Here is a 22954-nt window from a genome sequence, read left to right on the forward strand (position 1 = left end):
CTCAGCAATGAGTACTAATTACGTATGGCCGGATATTTTGATTATCATAATCATCCGGATATCCGAATGCTTGTATTATCCGGACAATATTTTATCCGCTTTACGGACTATCCACATATTCTTTTATTCGTCATGTTCGTATTTCACAGTACGGATTTTCTACAAATCCAGGTAACATTATAGTATTGGGGTGACGGATTTCTTCAAATTTACAGGAGAAAGTGCTTACGGAAATCATTTTCTGTAGCGTTGTGGAAGTTCGTGAATGTAGTTTTGATCCATTTTAATGCGAATACATGTTGTTTTCTGCGAAAATCTCTGTCCGACACGCTGTTTCTGCTGCCGCCATTTGCTTTCTGCACGAGAGCACAATGTTCCGTGTGTTAAGATAACGTAACCCCATAGTCAGTGTTTCAAACTCGCCGTGTTTTCACTAGAACATGACGTCGAGTATTTTTAATTTTTTAATTTTTTTTGTTAACTATGCTTGCCTAACCTAACCTAACCTTACATAAATTGTTTTTGGGGCTAACGTGAATGGTTTTTGGGGCTAACGTGAATGGTTTTTGGGGCTAACGTCAATGTTTTTGGGGCTAACGTGAATGGTTTGAAGGGCTAACGTCAATGTTTTGTGAGGCTAACATCAATGGTTTGCGAGGTATTAGCATAATTTCAAATCCGGGCACGAAAGTAGGTATTTTCCGGTGAACGAGGTTGCAACACTGCGTAAATTGACAACACACTCGCACAACGCGCCCTGAACCAGTACGCTATCGCCCGCGTAATGTGTTACAGAATCGAAATAACAAGTAACAGTAAGTACTCGTAAATGTAAGAAATAGACATTATCTTAGTTAGAAATTCATTATTTCACCTTAGGAAATGTTCCGCATTCCAAAATAGTACGATAGCAATGTAAAAAAGTGCGAAATATATGATTTATAGGTGTCACCCACATACTATAATAGTACTTAAATCCATCGTGAATCTCTTACTATCCGGATTATCCGTTGCATCCGAAACGGATATCGGATAATTTGAAATACGGATATTCGTTATCCGTATTTTGTGACAATTCCTAATGACAACCTACCAGGCAAATCGAAACAGATAATAACATAGGGCCTCCTGGATGACGTAGTGGAAACACCGTAGCCATGTAATCCAGGAGTCCCCTTCCGAGACCCGGTAGAGTCACAGCATTGTTAGGATTCCAGTTCAAACTGTATGTGCAGTTCCGATTAAAGGGTACTTAAAACAAAATTGAAACTTTAAACAGATAATACAATACTTTCAGTACGATGACAGCAAAATTAGACATCGCTCAGAACTTGCCTCTTCTACAACATGCAGCATATTCTTGGGGTTGTCCCAAAGCACAGGAGACATATTTTTAAAAATTGTATCATTTGATGTTACAAGACAGCTAAGCTCAAGACAAAGCAGACTTTACCTACGGGCAAAACAAGAACATATTTTCTCCAAAGAAGAAAAAGTCGGCAAGGACTAATTTAAAATCTAATTATAAAGTTAATGCTTCGCGTTGTATCTTTCATATTTTCTGCCGCTGTTGTAGAAGTGGATCCGACATCTGGCAAAGTACAAGAGCCGGGGAGGATAATGAAGACTGGTCTAGTCGTTAAGCCTAAACTAATTACATTGTTGCACTATCTTACATGATACCAAGTCAAGGGTCAACCGAGGAAGAGAAATCTAATTTTTTCTAAAGGTTTCCTCGTGGTTTTCTTCTGGTTTTCTTCTCCACAAAGACTAAAGAAGGTTCAGGACGGAATATTTATGTAATCCGGTTATTCGTCGATGAATAACAATCAAGTTTTGTTAACTTTCAGAGGACGAAATTGCCTCGAATCAAGTCGACAATATTTATGAGACTGTTTTTCAGACATGCAGATTAGGCATTTACATTCTGTTTTCTTCAAACGAAAAGGAATGGCCAAAAATTTGAATATAAAAGATACGGCACGTAGAGGCCAACTTTGTACTGTGGTCCAAATTTGATTACCTGCGTTCGTTTTAGTCAAGGGTGATATAAAAGAGTGAGTCACTTGTTTCCGATGACGCATTCCTATCCCAGCGCAATCGATCGGCAGTTTTACGAACCACCCAATGAGGATATGAACGATTTTGCTGCCTATTTCAGCACCAGATATATGCACGCACATGCCCTTAAGGGCAAAGAAAGGTCAGCCCTTTGCATCCAATGCGGATTTTACATGATTCAGTTTCCCTAACAGATGCATTTCCCGTTATTTTTCACTGTGCTATCACACGATGTAGACATTCTAAGCTTCCCCTCTACAATAATGATCACAGGTATATTTTATCTAAACATATTTCACAGAATAATCGTAGTAGATTTTGTCATTTTTTTATTTTTGCAAAAAAGAGGGGTGCGACAATTGTGTGAAGTTATTGTTCTTCTTCTTCTTCTTCTTCTTGTTCCGGCATTACCTGTACTTCAAAATCATTTGTTACTAGGTAAATTTTATTTGGTGCAAGGTTAGGATGCAAGGAATACTAGTGATTGCATAGTTGAAATTGAGAACTTCGTCAAATCGACGGGGTCAACGAAGTTAGTAATAAGTTGTGTTTTATATAGCGTATATTGATTCACTTGTATGTTGAATTGTATCGTCTGAAAATATGATGTATAAAGGAACAAACTGCCGGAGTACTAATTGAGGCGAGTGTACATCATTTCTTCGTGACAGTTTAGCAAACATTTTTACGGTTTGAATAAAAGTTAATACATTAGTTGTAATCGAAATATTACACTTGAGATAATTTACTACAGTGTTACCTACTACGGAATTACAAAATGTTATCTTCTGTGTCCGAAGATTCTGCGACACTCTCACTGGTTTCGTTACCTGACGCCCCGATGCGACGGTTACGCGATGAAAAGTTATAAACAGATTTTTGGACTGAAAGCACTGAAATACGGTAAACTGAAATGTACACAAAACCTGGGTACAGTGGAATTCATAAATATCACCAGGCAAATTATCCATTATCACGTTCAACCTCTTTGCTTAAAATATTTAATAATTGATTGTATTGCAATGCCGCAGTGGTAGCGTCGTCGCCTGGTTCGATACCCGGTGGAGGCAAATAGTGGTTCGGATCCAACTTTAAACTGTAGGTCCAGTCCCGATTAGCCTTATCGTACATGAAGTGTACTTAAACACAAATCAATCAAATCATCCTTCGATCGATCGATGGAATTGTTTTAATGTACTTCGCTTTTCTGTCACTTTTCGATAATCGCGAATATGAAGATTAATGGTGATAAGATGTAATGGATGAATGGACAAGGACGAAGCTTTAGAATTACCACTTTCATTTGCATCGTTGATCTGTAGTAAATTTCTAAATTTTTTCACAGACTCATGAATCACCCCCGTATTAATTTTGTTTTCCTTGAAACTAGTTTACGATGGGATTATTTTCTTTTTGGATAGTATGCTGTATTTACGGGTGCGGGAACAATGGAAATTCCAACTATCAAATAAGTTGGCAACAGTGACCCAGGCAAGCAAGAGGTTAGTATCATGAGACACAGAATCTCATTACGACTTTACGTCTCCACGTCGTAAACAGACAAAACCTCTCGATCGTTTCCACAGCGGCGCAAACAAGAAAGGCTTGACTGGCATTCTCTCTCTTTTTAATTTAGGAGAAAACGGCCATCAGCTGTCTACTTTCGTAACCTTCACTTGTTTTTTCCACCTACGTCATCGGGCGAGATCTCCCAGAGTAATCTCTTAATGACGCCATCAAGTCTGAAAGCGAAGGGGCTTATGTAAATACTTTGTGTCTCCTTGAGGTTGGGGGCGAGGGGAGAGGTTTCTCAGGACACCAGAGTACTTGCCCCATAGGTCACCGGGTGGGGGGTCTTACAATCTCCGAACCCTCATTTCGAATCCATTTTCCTCCTAAGCAGCTCAGTTCGCTGCTCGCAGATGGCAAATGCGCTTGGAGTCGACTTGAATCACTCGTGCCGTAAATACGTTACACAAAGTTGTTTTCGAACTCCATTGAAAAACCTACACACACATTTGACGTGTTTGGATGTCTGCATAAAGCACAGCCAACTAATACAGTTCCCGCCACTAGGTGGTTTACCGTCTGCTGGAAGACCTGAATGACGTGAGTGCTTTCAGCCACTAAAGGGATCGCTGGAGACAGCACGTGCTTTGCCCTCTGCCAGCCAGAGCTCGCTGTTCACTTTGCGAGGGAAATTTGAACACTTGGTTGCCGCATTCACAGCAAAGAAGAGGGGAAGGCACAGGACGTAGAGATTTCAGAAGGCGAGAGGAAAGAAATTTACCCTCTAAGGGCTTGAATACTGGTTGTTTGCAGAGGCGCAACCACGAATTTTTGTCTGGGGGGCAAGTACCAGGATAAACGTACCAATAATAATAATAAAAAGAATGTTAATACTAGTAATGTTATTATAACATTATTATTATTATTGATTTGCTTCATTTTACTTCGCTTATTGTGCCACTTTTGGCTAATGAAGATGGGGATGAGTGATGGCATGATGAAAATGATGAATGGATACTCGCAAACATCCATGGCCAGGACGGAATTCGAACCCAGGACCAACATTATTATTACTATTAGTAGTGGTACTATCAAATACGTTATTATCCACGTAAATTACGCAAAGAGGGGGTAGAAGTTGGTGCTAAAGCATTTGTGTTCGAACAAACGATTTGAATTATTTTTTTAAGACGTTCAATTTCAAATTAATAACGGAAAACATGCACATAAACTATTTTTGAAACACAGAAAATGCTTGATAAATGCATTTCAAATATAATTATTTTTTACATTAACATATCTCCGTCCCTAACTGAGCTAGGAGGATGGTTGATAGCTTGTTGAACTCGGAATGAAGTCCTCTTTCCGATTCTACAATACAAAATGGTGGTTTCCATTTAAAATTTCACAGTTGCCCCCACTCTGCCTTCAGGGGGCGGGGATGGGGAATCAAGTGTTATATCATTGAATAGCTTTCTTTCACTTATTAAACACATATTTTTTCGTTTTCCGATTCGATGTGTATTTCTCACGATATGTGACCATTCTGGGACTTTTGAACACCTGGTATGTTTCACATATATGCAATGTGGAGTGACGTGGACACTAAATTGTGTGCTTATTCAAAGTTTCTTTAATAAATATTATATACAGCATATATTATTTAAATATATTACACAATCAATTCATCCATCTCACAATAAACCAACAGCTGCCAAGTCCCGGAGAGGGTGATACCAGTTCGGCTTAGGCTAGGGTAAAACATAAGATTCTCAGGGCAACTAAAACTGATTGATAACTTATTTTAAAAAGGAAGGAAGGGAGCAAAGAAAACAACTTGTTTAACCTACTACAGAAGGTACAATGTACCGTATATTCTTAATTTTTTGGTGTTACATTAGATTTATATACATGTTAGTATACAGTATAAGCTACGGGTTTGTTTTTCACAACAACTTTTACTTTCCTTTTGAAGTAGTGCTAACTTAGCGTTTCAAAGTAATACTTTGTAGGTATTCTCTTTTTTTACCAATTGAATATCACTTTTTGACATATTTTGACAATTTTTTGTCGATGTTTTAGCGTTTAGCAATGTTTTTAGTACAATTTTCACTGCAAAACTTTTTCCCCCACTCATACTTGGTAGGTATATCACGATCTTACGTGATACAACTTAACCTATCCATTTTATTCGTGCTAAACTACACGAGAGCCTTTTTGACCTAGTTTAGAGAGTAGGTGGAACCCAACGTTCTGGCCGCGTCCTTTGACCTACTTTTTATTTTACGACGTTTTACGCACTAAACTAACCTACAATGAGAGAAAAATGGACAGAAAAAGCTCTGGCATCACTTTTTAAGCTATTTTTTACCTCCTGCAAATTTTGCTCTTATGCTAACTCGTCCTTTGACCTATTTTTTATTTTACGACGTTTTACGGACTAAACTAACCTACAATGAGAGAAAAGTGGACAGAAGAGAAGCTCTGGCATCCCTTTTTAAGCTCCTCCTGCAAATGTTTGCTCTTATGCTAACTCGTTCTTTGACCTACACACTTTTGAAATGACATTTTCCTATAAGTCTGCTGTCTCCTCTTACTGTAAAAGGTCCCTCAGTGTAATCTACTACGACCTTGTGCGCTCTCAGCGTAATCTGCTACGATGTTTTTTTTTAAAAAAAAAAACTCATGTGTGTGATCTTCTGCGGTGTGTGTGTGTGTGTGATAATCAAAATTATTATTTTTGTTAAGACCCTCAAAAAAAAATAGAAAAAAAATTAATATCCCCAACCATAGAGAGAGTTGGGGGGTGTGCGCGTGGTGCCCAACACAAAAGTTCTATAATGGTCATGGCTATCGAAGCCATTTGCCTCTGTAGATAGAGTTTCATGAGTTATTATTATTATTTTTTTTTTATTTGCGCACTAACTTACATTGTATTTTATATAACCTTGTTGATTTTTTTTAGTATGTGGCAATTATTTTTTTTTTAAAACTGCTCCGTGACCCTCTCGTTCTTCACGTCGTGGACGAAGGACTTCTCTGCGACCAGGATGACGCTGCATAGAGTATCCTCGGGCAACGGACTGTTGAACTCGCAGACGGGGCGGACAGATCGAGCTTCCTCCCCAGATCGAATTGAGTCGCGTGCCTTTCCACGAACGCCAGGTAAGCCTTCGCCGTGGGCCATACAATTGTCGTGACGATCTGTTCCACCGAGTCCGTGGTACGATATCCAGTGTTGAAGTATTCGCCCCATGCTTTTTTCTAGATTGTTAGCAAAAAAATTCTCTCTCGCACGTCTATGGCGGTCCTCAACCCTTTGAATTGCACCTCGTTGCTGTCGGCCAGCTGCACGACGTATTTTTTCTTGGTTAGCGCGAAAAAAATTTTCAACACAAATTCAACCTTCACCGGCAAGTTCGGGAACCAACCTCTCATGCAGGTAATCGATCAGGCTAACCTGATGGTGCTTCTCCATGAGAACGAAAAGCGAATCCGTATCCATGTACATCATGCGCGGACGCTGGGGTTCGAGAGGAAATTTTCCACCACGTCCCGCGATTTCAATAAGATGGTGCGAGATAGAAAAGTAACCAGAGAAGCGCAAGCGGAGGGTTCTTGGAAACGAACGAGCCCCCAACGTTTTCCCGTACGGCCTTCGAACGTAGAATTGATTGACGTGAGGGCGAATCTCTTCCGGAATGTCTTTCAATTCGTACATCTGACCATACATGCTATTCATCATCAATTTAGCCGTGTTCTGTTTGGCATCCATTTCGAGCAGTTTGCCCGGCGGTAAAGTCTTATCGTTTTTAAATTCTTTGATTTTTTTACGCAAGGCCATGATCTTGCGTATGCACGTGGCGTTGAGCGTGTCCCGTGAGAAATACACGTGAAGATCAGCTTCCGTGCAGCCGGTGTGGGATTCGTGCCACTCCCAAAGTTCACGTTGAAAGGGGAGAGTCCAGCTGCGACCATGACGCATGAACCCCTAGAAAATTCTATATAAAATAACATACCTGGAAATTCTATTCACAGTATAGATTGAATTCTTGAGTTGTTTTTTTTTTTTTTTTTTTGTATTCGCACCCAAGAAAATTCTATATAAAATAACATACCTGAAATTCTATTCACAGTATAGATTGAATTCTTGAGTTTTTTGTATTCACCCCCAAGAAATTCTATATAATATAACATACCTGAAAAATTGTATCGCTAGACACTTTTTGATTTCTGTGATTTTGGAGAAAGCATAATGGCATCCACCATCAGTTTCAATCGAAAAAATGATAAAACTGAATGTGTTACTTGTGGGAAGCTAATCTCAAGGAACAATTTATCGGTACACAGGGCAAGATGTAGCGAAACAGGTTCGAGAATTAATCGTTCGTTACCTTCTAAGCCTTGTGCTCGATGCGGAAAGATGATCAGCATTGAAAATTTAAGTAAACACCTGAAAATTTGCAAACCATCGACCGAACGAGGAACATTGAAAAGAAAAATCGATGATCCAGAAACGGAAGCTTCCACTTCCAAACAAGTTAAATTATTCGATGAACGCAAACCGATTAGATCTGCATTCAACCGTCATATTCAGGATTTCTCTTTTACTTCGGAACCAGGCCGGGGCATTCTTAGTTTCTTGCGTGAAACGAAAACATCCGTGATAAATATTCTAAAAAATAAATTGGAAAATAATTCCATAAAAGTATACGTTGATCTATTTTCCGAATACGAAAAAGTCGATGGTACAACAAGTATTTTTTATCATCGAACAAAAAACCAGGCTCTTCATTTGGCGGACGTCGATAATTTGGACGAATTTTATTCTGATCTTTCAAATGAGGTGGTTAAGAAACATGACGATTTCGAGGCTAAAGGGTCGGGATGGTCTCTGTGTGGAAGTCCTCACACGTTAACCGTTTACGTGAACCGATTCTCGCCTCTTCGTGCATCCAGCTACGTTCCTCTTCCACCGAACATTCAATACAAGAGGGCTGTGTTAAATATACAGAACAGCGATAACAAGTGTTTTCTTTGGTGTGTGTTGGCGGAACTTCACCCGATTCATTGGTCAAATAATCCAGAACAAGTTTATCATTACAAGCAGCATGAACCCGAACTGGAAAATGCAATGGCTGGCATCGAATACCCGGTGACCATTTCTGATATATCAAAATTCGAAACACGAGCACGAGATGCAGAAGGAAAACGCTTAATCATCAACGTGTATTCCTATACGTTGGATAAACATGTCGTGCATCCCGTCAGGATAAGCGATGTCGACGATGACGATGATGCTCGTGTGATTAATCTTCTTCTAATTTCAAACGAGGATGTTCATCACTACACGCTAATTCGTTCACTATCACGTTTGGTCAAAAGTCAAACAACCAAGTATGAACATTGTATCGAAGTTTGCCCGAGATGCCTAACCACGTTCAACGATATAAAACAAGTCGATTATCGAAAATACACCGGACGTCAGATTGCTATCGAGAAACTTGTCGAACATAAAATATATTGCGGTGACAACAGACCGACTCGCATGTTGATGCCGAAATCAAAAGAGGTCGAAGAATTTAGGATGCATAAGGCATTGTTGGAGCATCCTGCAATCATCATTGCTGATTTTGAGTCTTTTCTAAAACCGTTGTCGTACTGCGAACCAGACCCCGAACTTTCATCCACAACACCGTATCAGTTGCACGAAGCCTCGAGTTTCGGATATGTTGTCGTGCGACAGGATAGGATAGATGAACCGTATGTTTACCGAGGACCAGACGTAATCAAACATTTTTTTGAAAAGATGGTTGAAGAGGTTGAGACCATTGGCAGCCTCTTACGCGAATCGAAACCAATGCTTCCATTATCCAGCGATGAACTTCAATCTCACAATAACATTGAAACGTGTCCGGTGTGCGATCAACGTTTCACCGACGAGAACCGGAAAGTATTTCACCATAATCACTTCACCGGAAACTACATCGGTGGAATCTGTAACACGTGTAATCTAAAGATCCAAAAACCTACCTTTGTCCCCATATACCTTCATAATGGCAGCGGTTACGACTTCCATCTCTTAATACGGAATCTTGGATATGATAGACAAAAAATAAATATTCTAGCAGAGAATGAAGAAAGGTACATCAGTGTCAGCAAGCGAGTATTGATTCCGGGAACAAACGAAACTGTGGAGATGAGATTTTTAGATTCTTACAGATTTTTATCTGCCAGCCTGGACGCTCTTGCCAGCAAACTTTCGGCTGAACAATTTAGAATAACGAGAGCTAGTTTTTCCAACGTAGACATAGAAGTGATTAGACGTAAAGGGATTTATCCTTACGAATATGTTAGTGATAATTCTAAATTTAACGACGACACTCTTCCACCTCAAAAAGAGTTTTACAGTCGACTCAGAGAGAAAGGAATCACGGACGATGAATACGAACACGCGCAACGGATGTGGGACAAATTAGGATGTAGGACACTCGGCGATTATCACGATGCCTACTTGAAACTAGACGTGACAATACTCGCGGATGTTTTTCAAGCATTCAGGAAAACGTCGGCGAATATTTACAAATTAGATCCTGCATATTTTTACGGTCTCTCGGGCTTAGCGTGGTCTGCCATGTTATTACAGACAAAAATAAAACTCGAATTGATACCGGACGTGGACATGTTATATTTTATCGAGAGAGGGATACGAGGTGGAATGGTGCAATGCGTACAGAGACATGCAAAAGCAAATAACGTTCACATGGCAGAAGAATACGATCCTAACGAACAATCGAAATACATATTTTATGTGGATGCAAATAATTTATACGGACATGCTATGATACAAAAACTACCTTACGGCGGGTTCGAATGGGTGGATACCACTTCCATTAACATTAATAATTTCAACGACTGTGAATTTGGCTTGTTTATAGAGGTGGACCTCGAATTCCCCGACCATCTACACGATTACTTCAAAGATCTACCTCCTGCACCCGAACTAAAATGTTCGCCTGATTCAAATCAATGTAAGCTTCTGTTAACATTGGATAGGAAAGAGAGATACGTTCTCCATTACAAAAATCTTCAGTTCTTAATTGAGAAGGGAGTTCAAGTAATAAATGTGAGAAGAATAATGAAATTCAAACATTCCGAGTGGTTAAAACCTTACATTGAAAAAAATACGTATCATAGAACACGCGCCACGTCAGATTTAGATAAAGATTTCTTTAAACTCATGAATAATGCTGTTTACGGAAAAACAATGGAGAATGTCAGGAAGCACGTGGACGTGAGATTAGTTCGCGATTCAAATAAATGTAGAAAATTGATAGCATCGCCGACATTCAAATCACGAAATATATATGATGAAAACCTGGCCCTGTTTGTGATGGATAAAAAAATAATCAAATTCAACAAACCAATCTACGTGGGGGCGACGGTTTTGGATTTATCTAAACTGCATATGTTTCAATTTCATTATAATGTCATGAAACCTTTCTATAATGAAAATATAACACTTTTGTACACGGACACGGACAGTTTTATTTATTCCGTACAGACATCTGACCTCTACAACAATTTGAAACAACCGAAAATGATTGATCATTTCGACACATCTTCCTTCCCTCAACCAAACAGATTTGATCTCCCTTCTCGCAATAAAAAAGTGCTTGGTAAAATGAAGGATGAATGCAACGGAGAAATCATTCTGGAGTTCGCCGGCTTACGTTCCAAAATGTATGTGGTGAAAACAGAAACCAGCATCACCAAAAAAGCCAAAGGTGTTGGTAAAAATACCGTGAAAAACAAGCTTGTATTCGAGGATTACATCAATTGCCTCTATTCACAGTCGAGGATTCTACGTTTGGAGACAAGGATACAAAGCGTAGACCACGTGCTTACCACAAACAAAGTTAAGAAAATTGCGCTGGATCCGCATGACGATAAAATATGTATTTTGTCTTGTGGAATCCACACGTTGCCTTGGGGGCACTATCGTTTAGAAATCAGTAAAAATTGTAGGCGATGCAATTGAAAAAAAAAAACTTAAACTGTCTCACATACACAATAAGTAACTAGCAAGGACAATGAATCTCTTTGGTTTCCGAAAGCAAACAATGGAGACTGTACACCGCACGACGACAGATCATGAATTTCTACCTTCCATGTTAACTAAACTCAATGGTCTACTGATTGTTCATCTCAACAGTATTTGGACGAAATTGGACGAGGACGTTGGTAAAATGTTTTACGTCTTCAATAACAATTTACATTTCTACGAAATTCCGATCGACGGGAAACTTCGGATCACCGTGAATCCGGAGAACGCAGGCGAAATCAAAATTTCTACCTAAGAGAACATTTTTCGAATCAAGCACGACAAGATGCTTTCTAACATTACGTATGATGTGTCTGCAGGAGATTATCTTTACGTGGAACTCCTAGGAGATTACGACAAACTCGTTCCTCTCTTCGTAGAATTACGAATCGTCTATCCTATTATAAATAACCGTTAACCAAAAATGCCTAACGACATTTTCGGCAACACCAAGCGTGTAGACCACGCAGAAGAGATTCTCATGCTGGACGTTCGAGTTAAGAAGTTGAGGAGCGATTTGATCGCTTTGCAGGAGACCTTAAACAAAAGTTTAGAGTCGGAAATCGCTACGCTCCAAACGCAATGTCTCGACCCCATTCTGAAAATCGATTCCGAACTGAAGACGCTGATAAAAAATTATGTCGACGTACCTTCTTACGACAACGTTCAAAATATACAGTTGAGCGTTGATTCGCTTCAAAATGATTTGGCCAAATTACAGCAATTTCAATCGAAAAATGAAGATTTGGAAAAATTGAAACTCGAAATCGAAGAACGAACTTCCGCAATCGAAAAGAATTTCTCTGAACTTCAAACCGTCGTGAACGATATAGACGTAGAACGCTTGCATGTCGTCGTTTCCAAATTACAAGAAGAATTCACCGGCACGTTGGAAGAAATCAAATCCAAGTTACAGACTTTGGAAGATACCATGACGAACCTACCATCGTCGGACGAACTGCAGGTCATCGGTAAAAGCGTCGCGAACATAAAAATTCAATTGGAGGCTTATCAAGATTTCGAACACATTCAAACCACCATCGCTACGCTTCAGGCGTCCTTGGAATTGATCAACGAAGAAATTAAAAATATTCACGCTGAAGCAAGAGCGTTGACGAGCATTCAAGACACGTTAAGCACGGTTCAGCAGAAGATCGAATATTTAGAAAATTTGAACGTCGAAACGAACCTCGCTCATTTTCATCACGTACTCGACAACATACAGGGTGACTTGGAATCGTTACGGACGAGCGTGCCTTCGAGCGAAGATTTGGAAAAATTGAAAACTGCAGTGACGGCATTATCCGATTCGAGCGACATCAAAAGTTCGTTGAGCGATCTCGAGAGTAGGGTGGCCAATCTCCCCACCTCCAAAGAATTACACGCTTTGAAAAGGAACATATCACGAATGCTGAAACGACTGGAAACGGAAACGGCGAACGTGGAACAGATTCGAGACAAACTTGCTTCGCTGGTGTCGACGCTGCCCACTTCGCAGAGCGTCGCCGATCTTCACACGCAGTTTACCGAGATGCGAAGCATCGTGAACGATCTTACAGAGAAAAGCTCGAAATTGAATCAAGTCGAGAACCTTCAGAACATTGTCGTCAACATCAGAGATCAAGTTGGAGTGCTGGAATCCACGCAGGAATCGACGCTGGCCTCTTTCGGTGCCAAGTTGCAAGAACTCAACGAAAACTACAAGCAGTTGAACGTGGAAGTGAAAATCAAACCGTCATTTTCTACCGTAACGGATACCATAGTCGAGCATTTGCTGCCCATCGAAAATAAACTCGGACACGTTCACAGTAACCTGCTCGGCGTCGACACTAAATTCGCCAAATTGTTCACCTTGCAAGCCATCGAAATCAACAGCGTTCCCAATCAGCAGAGAATCTCCACGTTCGTCGAAGGTAACGAACTGTACATGTTGCATCCTTATCATCCGTACTACAAGTTTCTCCTCGATGGCACGATTCAGATAAACGAATTTTCGTACTGGTCTCACGGCAGAAAAGCTAGCGTTCCCACCATGACTTTGATATCGAATCGTGGCGTCCAGAAAGCAGGAAACATTCCTCTGGCACGTTGGAACGAAACGCGCAACATATATGAAATACACGAAGACGAAGACCTTACCGTTTTCGACGTGAGTGCCGGCGATAAGCTGATCGTTCAAAACACGAGCGAAGTGCCACCCTCTTTGAATCCCATCACGCTGGTGCTTCTCTTCAAACGTAATCTCTAAAAAATGTCAAGGCAAGCCATCGTCCAAGAATTGCATAAACCTGCACGCCGCAACTACGAACGTTTGGCGGTGGTAACCAAGGGAATCGACGACCTCTGGGAAAGCGACCTCGTGGAGATGAGTAGCGGCAAGTTGAAAAACGTACATAAATTGAACAAGGGCAACAAGTACCTCCTCACCGTCATAGACACATTTTCGAAATTCGCATGGGCTCTACCTTTGAAGGCGAAAACAGGAACGTGCATCACGGAAGCATTCAAATTAATTTTTCGCGAAAGCGGCGGCAGACGACCTCGGTTTCTGCACACGGACAAGGGGAAGGAATTTTACAATGCCGTATTCCAAAAGTTTATTCGGAAACACAACGTTCGACATTACTCGACCTTCAGTGACGTCAAGGCCAGCATCGTGGAAAGATTCAATCGCACTCTGAAATCGCGCATGTGGTCACGCTTTACGCTTCAGGGAAACTACAAGTGGGTCACCATTCTTCCGGAACTCGTTAACGACTATAATCACACGGTGCACAGAACGATAGGCATGAAGCCAGCTGACGTTACCAAGTCCGACGAGCAACGTTTAATTTCTAGCGTTTACTGTCCAAAGTACACACCCACGACAAAGAAAGCTAAATACGAAATTGGAGACCAGGTGAGGGTCAGTAAATTAAAGCGAACGTTCGACAGGGGTTTCACACGAAACTGGAGCACGGAACTTTTTACCGTGGTTCGAGTTTTACCCGGAAACCGTCACACGTATATAATAAAGGACAGTGGCGGTGAAATTTTATTGGGGCGCTTCTACGAGGAGGAACTCTCTAAAACTAAATACCCCGACACGTACCTCATCGAAAAAGTTTTGCGCAAGAGAGGTGACAAACTTTTGGTGAAATGGCTGGGACTTCCGGAAACGAGTTGGATCGATTCAAACGAAGTGATTCCATGAGTGCGTGGAATGTTGTGAAACGTTTACCTGATTCGGAAAGTCGAACGAAGAAAAGGAACGGCGAATTGCTCCCCGACAGCATACGGTGTCTGATCGTAGGACCTTCGGGGTGCGGAAAAACGACACTGCTCACTGATAATTTTATCCTCGCACCCAATTGGTTAGACTGGGAAAACAGACACCTCTACGTATTTTCGAAAAGTCTCGAACAAGCGAAATACCAGCAACTTATGAAACTGTACGAGGGACTGGGCATTGCAACTTTCGCAACTGAAATCATTCCACTGGACGATTGTCTCGAGAATTCCGTTGTGGTGTTTGACGACATGATCTTGGAAAATCAAAACGAGATTCGTAATTTTTTCACTCGAGGTCGTCACAAAGGATTGGATTGTTTCTACCTGGCACAAACTTTTTCCAAGGTTCCAAAACAACTGCTACGCGACAACGCTAATTTCTTTTGCTTGTTTCGACAAGACCACACCAATTTAAAACATGCATACGATGATTACGTAGGGGCTGACATAAATTACAATCTATTTTCTCAATTCTGCTCCTACTGTTGGAACAGTGATGATTTTGGATTCGTGACCATCGACATGACTCGAAAAGCAAACCATGGAAAATATAGGAATAAAATAAACGTTTATCTAGACGTCTCAAAGGCTAACAAGAGGACAATTTCAGATTTGCAACAAGTAGAAAATCCAAAAAAAAAATCAAAAGGTCGTGAGAATCTAAAAAAATAAAATTTGAAAAAAAACGTTCTTTTTTTTTTCAAACGTCTGACAAGCATATATAAATAACCATTACAACAAAAAGTGAGTGTTAGAAAAGTGGATAGTCTCAAGCGGTGACTGCAAGAAAACTACGAGAACCGAACGTATAGGCTGAGAATTCAACGTTTCAGAAACGTTTCAACGTATATAGAAAAATGTCAAAACGTCAATTTCAAGAAGACGAAAGGAAAATATAGGAATAAAATAAACGTTTATCTAGACGTCTCAAAGGCTAACAAGAGGACAATTTCAGATTTGCAACAAGTAGAAAATCCAAAAAAAAATCAAAGGTCGTGAGAATCTAAAAAAAAATAAAACATTCTTTTTTTTCAAACGTCTGACAAGCATATATAAAATAACCATTACAACAAAAAGTGAGTGTTAGAAAAAAATGGATAGTCTCAAGCGGGTGACAGCAGAAAACTAGGAGAACCGAACGTATAGGCTGAGAATTCGACGTTTCAAAAACGTTTCAACGTATATAGCAAAATGTCAAAACGTCAATTTCAAGAAGACGAAAATCTCAACTTGCGAAAATACCTCGTGAAGCGATTCAAAGGTTGGAAATCTGAGAATCGCGGATCCTACGAAGAGAAGAAACGTCAAGATCAACCTGTGATCGACGCCATCAGCGGTCTAGGTAAAGAAATTAAAAGTGTCACGGAACAAAATAAAAATTTGATCAACGAACTCGTACCACTCGCAGCTAAAAGTTACGTTGTACCCACGCCCATTTCGAGCATTCCTTCGACGCCGTTCGAACTGAAGGATGCACCGGCACGACGTCGAGCTATAGGTAGCACGTCGTCGTCTTCGGATAAGATCGAGTTGGGACCTTTGGCACGAGACTACCTGAGCACGGGGAAATTCGACAAGGATGAAGTGTTCGGATTGTATCCCAGCATGGAAACCAACGAGAGTGGTGTGGTGTGGAAGATTGGAAAATCGAAGGTGACCTTCGAAGGCAACGACATTAAAGTTAATTTAGGTGAGAAGGATAGTTGGACCAGGTATCCGGGTACGGTGGGACTGTGGGAACTCGTTGCAAAAAAGCAGCCGAAAGATTACACCGACGAAGATTACCAAAGTTACAAGGAAATTCTGATCATGACGGATGCCTTGTACCAAAACAACGACGCCTCGCAGAATAGGGTGAAATCGAGCAGCGGCGAGAAGTACAGGAATCTCATCAAACCGATTTGGAACCAGGTCAAAACAGGCAGCGGCGTCAAACGCTACAACACGTTACCCAAAGAATTCGTTTGGGTGGACGACGTTAGGAAACTCGTGGACCGATTGTTGGTGATAGCCGGCGAAGAAAATGCAGGCAATCGTAATTTCTACAACGAGAAGGTTGGCATCGTGGACATGATCAGCACGAAACTTTCCAACTTCATCGTGAACGACGACAAGGGCATAGGTTACCTCATCAAAATCATCAACACGCTGCCTCCGAGATTCTGGAACGTGGCCGAAGGAAAGGGACTCGTAAACGACATCATCAACAAGTTACCTTTCGAGATGCATTTACCTGGCTACCAGTACTGCGGACCGGGTACCAAACTCGAGAAAAGATTGGAGAGAGGAGACAAGGGCGTGAATCCGTTGGACGCCGCATGCAAAGATCACGACATCGCTTACAACACCACGCAGACGGATCTGGATGCACGTCACGAAGCAGACAAGAAATTGGAGCACGCAGCTTTCGAAAGGTTCGTCAGCAGAGACGCGTCGCTGGGTGAACGGGTCGCCGCACTGGGCACCACCATCGCCATGAACACGAAACAAAAATTTGGGTGGGGTGTATAAATAACATACAGTAAAAAAAAAAAACATGGCTCATATAACCGATTTGCCACCCGAGCTACTATCTAAAATATTCAAAAAGGTAGTAAACGAAGATATAGGAAAACTTGTAATCATAGCAAGAACGACGCCGGCATTTCGAATTGCGTGTGAAATGGCCGTCAAGGACCGTCTTCGGGAGATCAGCGGCCTGAGGTGCGGTGATCTCGACACACTTCTTTCGGCTGCAGGGGAAAAATTAAACGATAGGTTGGATGAATTGCACGAGGCAAGGCAGGGAAGAAGACGGTACACGGATGATTGGCGCAAGTCTAAGCAGGAGACGGAAGATATCATTACGCACATCATCGCGTTTTCCGAAGCACGGACTTTCTTCATCTGTTAAAAAAAAATAAACTTGATATATAAATAACACACATCGTGAAAAAAAATAATCTTCGGTATATATAAATAACACACATCGTGAAAAAACAATTAAATTTCTCTCTAACACTCTGAAAATTTCTCTCCTTCGATATAACGACTGAAAGAAAAATGACTGATCTCCAAGCATTAAAACAAATGCTAAATTTGTCAGTCGAGTATGTAAAAATTCAGGAATTGGAAGTCGACAAACCCTACACGATAACTTTCGGTTCAATCGTTTCTACCCAGTATGGTCCCAAGGTGCGTCTGTTGCTCGACGGACAATACAGTCTATTTTTACCAGATCGATACGCTAACATGTTATCCGACGAGAAGCTATCTATCTTAATCGAGAACAAAACTCGAATCGTGTACAAGGGAACAAAAGAACTTCTTGGTAAGAAAACAAAGCACGTAATAGAATTTGTGTAACGACTGCGAGGCCTTGAAAAAAAAATACACGAAACAAAAAAAAATCTCGGAACATTTATATATAAAATAACATACCGTGAAACAAAAAAAATCCTCAGAACATTTATATATAAATAACATACCGTGAAAAAAAAAAAAAGAAATTACACGAAACAAAAAAAAATCTCAGAACATTTATATATATAAATAACATACCGTGAAAAAAAAATATATATATAAAACATCAACATGAAGCCCAAGGGTGTCGTGTACCAGATACCATACTCCAATCTGAAAAATCTAGGTGCCCTCGATGGGTTACTCACCAAGAAACAACGCGAGAAGAAACGTTCTTGCTTGAGCAAAGGACACGGAATGAAATTACTTCTCAGCACACCTCAATTGAGACGCTTGCAGCGTTCGCGGAAACAGCAAAAGATCGGAGGTTTCATATTCAGCATCCCGGCCATCCTGGCAGCATTGGGGGCCGTTGGAAGTTTGGCTGGGGGTAGCGCCGCCAATCCGAAAACCGTCATCGACTCGAAGAAGAACAAGGCGGAATTGGAAGAACAGAAACGTCACAACCTGGCCATGGAGAAGAAAGGGGGGAAGGGCGTGATGAAAAAGTTTAAAAAAAAGAAACAGCAGCACTCACCAACCGAGACATTGAATCTCTGATCGAACCATTACAAATCAAACACTTCAGAGGAGTTTTCATGTCCGACTCGTTACCTTCAACCGTCAAAAAAAAAGAATGTGGCGTAGTCAACTTGGACGGTCAAGAAAATCCAGGCACGCATTGGATATGTTACCACAAAAACGACAATAACAAAGCATTCGTTTTCGATTCTTTCGGAGGTGTTCCACCTATAAATTTAGTCCATTATCTGAAAACGAACAAAACCTCTATATACTACAACGACGAACGCATTCAAAATTTCGGAGACGAGAACTGCGGTCATCTCTGCCTCTCCATGCTCGCGTTTCTCTCTAAAATAAATAACCCTACGATCGAGGATTTCCAGAAAGCATTGTGGAACCTCAAACAGCATCACTAGGATGGGCGTGTTCCATCTCACGAGCGAATCTTCGATCTTGAAACTCACACTGCACGACGACATCGTCTATCCTAAATCCGTAGCTCTGCGTGCATTCTACAGCATGTACCTCATACCTAACGTCACGCAGCACAACAACAAAATTAACGTCGGAAGCGAACACATCGTCGTCACGCCAGGACAATACAATCTTTCTACTTTGCAAGCTCAGTTACCCAAAGGCACGTACCTTTCTCAAAATTCGGTCACGCACAGAGTGGAAATCGTGTCCGCGACGGAGACCGTGGACCTGGGCACCATGGGAGAACTTTTAGGTTTCGAGAACGATCACCCAAAACTTGAAGCTGGCATCAAGCACGTAGCAACCAACATTCCTAAATTCTTGGCCATAGAGACTCTGAACGTACACTGCAACGTAGCGGAAGGCATGATCACGAAATCCTCGGACGGATTAGGAAGTCACAAGCAGACGGGAATCATCGCCACTTTCAAACCAAGTTCCGAGTTCATGGAACCGATCATCTACACACCCTCTTCGCCTATCTATTTTCCAGTATGTCGCAACCGCATAGACGACATAGAGTTGGTGGTGACGAACGAGAAAGGAGACGTTGTGGATTTCGCAGGTGCCACTACGACGGCCATCGTGGAGATCAACGTATAATAAATAACCATACACACAGTGAAAATGGAGCAAATCGAAAGTTACGAATTGCAATCTTTTCCTCCCAACCGTCGCACGTTCGCCAATCTCAACGAAGCGAACAGGGAGATCGAATACGACGTGGACGTAGGCGACGGGTTCATTCATCCTCACAGAGCGGACCTCTACCTTCAATTCGACGTGGTGAAGAAAGAAAGCGGAGACGCGTTTCCCGCAGCAGCAAACTTGATACTCGTGGACAACTTCGTGCCTCACCTGTTCTCGCAGGTGGAGGTGAGGAAACACAACACCGTCATCGACAGAATCGATTATCCAGGCATCACGTCGACGGCAGTGGGAACATTGAAATTATCCAAAACGGACGCAGCATACTATCAGGCCGGGGGGTTCGAAGCCGGGACCAAAATAACGACGAGAAGTCACACGGTGCTCTTTCCCATGCGTCTGCTTCCGGGTTTCTTCTCGGACTACAAGGAGATCATGTGGAAGGGAGGACTGAGGATCACTTTTCGAAGAGCGGCCAACGACAACGACGCACTGATGCGATACGCTACTTTGGGTCCGGACGGCACCACGCCGATAGCCAACACTTTACCCGAAGCGGCCAAGTGCGTCATCCGGAGCATGGAGTTGAGAATGCCGATCGTGGAATACGAAACGAACTACGCCCTCAAGTACAAAGCGGAGATCTTGAAAAGTCCACAGGTACCGATTCACTTTCACGGTTACCAGTGCGTGCAGAAGATGGCGTCGGGAAGTCACATGGAATTCGACGTGACGACTCAGTTCAACAACATACAGTTCGACATGCCAGATTTCGTCGTAGTGCTTTTTCAGACCGGGCGCGATAAGAATCAGGAAAAAGATTCCAGCAAGTTCGACGACTGCAAGATCAAAAACGTTTATCTGAAGAATGGGAGGAACGAAGTGTTCCCGCGCGAGAATTACAACCTCGACATGACCAAAAACGATTACCTCAAACTTTACGAAGCGTTCTCGGCTTACAAACGCGTGACCGAGGGAAGCGTGGACATGTATTACACGCCCAGCGAATTCAAAGCCCGGAGACCCATGTTCGTCATCAACACCACGAAGAGGAAGCAGGTGGTGGTCAACGATCGAACCAACATCAAGGTCGTCTGCTAGTTCAACAGTCCGTTGCCCGAGGATACTCTATGCAGCGTCATCCTGGTCGCAGAGAAGTCCTTCGTCCACGACGTGAAGAACGAGAGGGTCACGGAGCAGTTTTAAAAAAAAAAATAATTGCCACATACTAAAAAAAAATCAACAAGGTTATATAAAATACAATGTAAGTTAGTGCGCAAATAAAAAAAATAATAATAATAATAACTCATGAAACTCTATCTACAGAGGCAAATGGCTTCGATAGCCATGACCATTATAGAACTTTTGTGTTGGGCACCACGCGCACACCCCCAACTCTCTCTATGGTTGGGGATATTAATTTTTTTTCTATTTTTTTTTTGAGGGTCTTAACAAAAATAATAAATTTGATTATCACACACACACACACACCGCAGAAGATCACACACATGAGTTTTTTTTAAAAAAAAACAACATCGTAGCAGATTACGCTGAGAGCGCACAAGGTCGTAGTAGATTACACTGAGGGACCTTTTACAGTAAGAGGAGACAGCAGACTTATAGGAAAATGTCATTTCAAAAGTGTGTAGGTCAAAGAACGAGTTAGCATAAGAGCAAACATTTGCAGGAGGAGCTTAAAAAGGGATGCCAGAGCTTCTCTTCTGTCCACTTTTCTCTCATTGTAGGTTAGTTTAGTCCGTAAAACGTCGTAAAATAAAAAATAGGTCAAAGGACGAGTTAGCATAAGAGCAAAATTTGCAGGAGGTAAAAAATAGCTTAAAAAGTGATGCCAGAGCTTTTTCTGTCCATTTTTCTCTCATTGTAGGTTAGTTTAGTGCGTAAAACGTCGTAAAATAAAAAGTAGGTCAAAGGACGCGGCCAGAACGTTGGGTTCCACCTACTCTCTAAACTAGGTCAAAAAGGCTCTCGTGTAGTTTAGCACGAATAAAATGGATAGGTTAAGTTGTATCACGTAAGATCGTGATATACCTACCAAGTATGAGTGGGGGAAAAAGTTTTGCAGTGAAAATTGTACTAAAAACATTGCTAAACGCTAAAACATCGACAAAAAATTGTCAAAATATGTCAAAAAGTGATATTCAATTGGTAAAAAAAGAGAATACCTACAAAGTATAACTTTGAAACGCTAAGTTAGCACTACTTTTTGAGTATATTGTATATACATTAGAAAGCTTCTTCTTCTTTTCCCTCCATGGATAGAGATTGATTGATTTAAGTCCACTTTATGCAGAGTAAGGCTAATCGGGACTGAACCTACAATTTAAAGTGGGATCCGAACCACTATGTGCCTCCATCGGGTATCGAACCCGTTAATCTTGATTACAAGGCGACGACGCTACCACTGCGCCATCTGGGAGGCTCCCTCCATGGATACGTGATAGGCTTCTTCTCCTATTAGTTAATAGGCTTCTTCTTCTATTCACTAATAAACTTCCCCTCTCTATTGGTTAATGGACTTCTTCTTCATCTATTAGTTAATAGGCTTCTTCTTCTACCAATTAATCAGCTTATTCGTCTATTAGTTAATAAACTTCTTTTTCTATCAATTGGTTCAGAGACTTCTTCTTCTATCAATTAGTTAATATACTTCTTCTTCTATCAATTGGCTAATAGGATTATTCTTCTATCAATTGGTTAATAGACTTCTTCTTCTACCAATTGGTTAATAGGCTTCTTCTTCTATCAATTTGGTTAATAAGGCTTCTTCTTCTATCAATTGAATAGACTTCTTCTTCTATCTGTCTATACTTATTCTTCTAAAGGATATATATTTCTTATTTACAGGGTATCTATATACAATTTCTTCATCTATTCAACCCTTCTAATCGGATTGCCAGA

This window comes from Lepisma saccharinum, chromosome 7, assembly GCF_977018435.1.
Source record: "Lepisma saccharinum chromosome 7, izLepSacc3.1, whole genome shotgun sequence".
NCBI classification, from domain to species: Eukaryota; Metazoa; Arthropoda; class Insecta; order Zygentoma; family Lepismatidae; genus Lepisma; species Lepisma saccharinum.